The sequence below is a fragment of the Oratosquilla oratoria genome, chromosome 12 (genome assembly GCF_046742065.1).
Source record: "Oratosquilla oratoria isolate Oo_2021 chromosome 12, ASM4674206v1, whole genome shotgun sequence".
NCBI lineage: Eukaryota > Metazoa > Arthropoda > Malacostraca > Stomatopoda > Squillidae > Oratosquilla > Oratosquilla oratoria.
Window position 1 is genome coordinate 70,166,280 of NC_134788.1, and position 2,056 is coordinate 70,168,335.

Below are 2,056 nucleotides of genomic sequence, written 5' to 3' on the forward strand. Positions count from 1 at the left end.
CAGACCGGAGGGACATTGGCAGAATTGCGGAGAGACGCCTACCCAGCCGTCTTCAGTGCCCGCTCGGAGATGTCAACTTAACCAGGCAGTTCCCGCCCATCGCCAGCAAAGGCCTCATCCGAGGTGTGAAGCCGTGCTCGCCTGAAGCCACTCCCACTACCCACGTTAGATGCTAAGTTAAATTTATTTGATGTTACTGTAAGATGTTTAGTTGAATCGCAGGGAGACAGAGTACGATAGGAACCATTAATTAACTTTTAGACCTACCTTTATAGACTATACTAACCATATTTGATATTTGAACAAGTTATCAATTAAAAGTCACATTAGGAATTCTGGGTTTCATTACCCAAAGACGGTCATCTTTATGAGTTGTCCCCACACCCCTCTTTGATTTACTCACACTTGCCTTGGAGGGAAGGCGAGTGGTCCCGAGATGTGATAAAAATCACCTGGACTTCGGTTCCCCAACTGCAGCTATCTTCCCCCTCCCTTCATCAATCACTTAAGGTACGTGTTACCCACACCACCTCATCTACCACCTTCTTCCACTGTCCAGGAATTTGCGTCAGATAAGTTGCGACTTCAGTGGGGGGGGGGGGGTGTATGATGTTCGCGATCGTTACCATGCTATGGTGTGTTTTTATTGTTTAAAATTTGGCCACAGAGTAGATAGATGTGCTATTAAGCAGAGAGGTGAGAATGCGACATGCTATAAATGTGCGGGAAGCCATGAGGGAAGAGGGTGCAATTCCTTCTCTCTGAGGTGTGCGAATTGTGCAAAGGCAAAGAGGCCCAGTGAACATTATGCTACTAGTTTTGCCTGTCCTAGCGTGGTGGCGGAATTGAAGCGTATTGAGGAAAATACTGATCATGGCTATGGCCAATAATTTTCACAGAGTAAAGTGTGGTCTTCTAAACCTTCAGTCGTTAAGAAATAAATCTTTGGCCATCAGAGACTTAATCAGTGAAGAATGCTTTGATGTACTTGCAGTTACGGAAACTTGGCTGTCTGATTATGATTCTACTGTTATAACTGAAATGACCCCTGCGTCACATACTTTTCTTCATAGTCCCAGAATGGGGAGGCGTGGAGGTGGTGTGGGTGTATTTCTCGCCTGCACTACTAAGAAAATTAGGAAGCGTAAGACCCATTACTGCAACACTTTTGAGGTTCTTCAAGTCGAGTGTGAGATAATGGGTAGTAAGGTGCTTTTCATTGTCATATATAGGCCACCCAACACGAGCGTTAGTGCATTTATAGAGGAGTTTCGACTATTCTTGGATACAGTTGATATGGTTAGTGCTACAGCAATTATTTGTGGTGATTTTAATCTGTGGTTGGACGATCCTGATGCTCGCTATGTATCCCATTTCATTGATACTATGGCTATCTATAACTTTGTAAACCTGGTGGATAAACCTACATCGATTGGAGGTCACATTAATGACCTGGTTTTCACTGACAGATCTCGTGATCTTGTACAGGGCCATAGTGTTGATGAAGTATGCACTATGTCTCCCACGCATATGCTTATAACTTTTGTTTTGTCCTTGGCAATACCTGTTCGAGAGAAGAGAATCATAAAATTCCGCTCGAGTCGTAATTTTGACCCTGATCCATTGGTATTTACTATCGTCACTGGTTTAAATGCCAGAATTAATGAGGTGTGTATACATGGCTCTATGAAGCAAGATTGCCCGGATTGCATATATAGCCTGTATAATGAAATAGCAGGCGAAGAATATGCCAATATGTGTCCTATTGTTACGAAAGAGGTTGTTGTAAGAGACTGTTCACCGTGGTTTAATGAGGAGATACTGCGAGCTAAAAAGGACAAAAAAAGGAAAGAAAGATTGTGGCGAAGACATCAGTCTGCTGAATCTAGGAGAGAATACACGAAGGCGCGGAACTTTGAGAAAACACTGATTGTGCGTCGAAAACGAGATTTTTAAAAGAATAAGATTGTACAAGCCGGATCTAGTATGAATAAATTGTATAAAATCCTTAATAATCTAACTGGGAAGGAAAAGAAACCTACGTTACCTGAAGGTT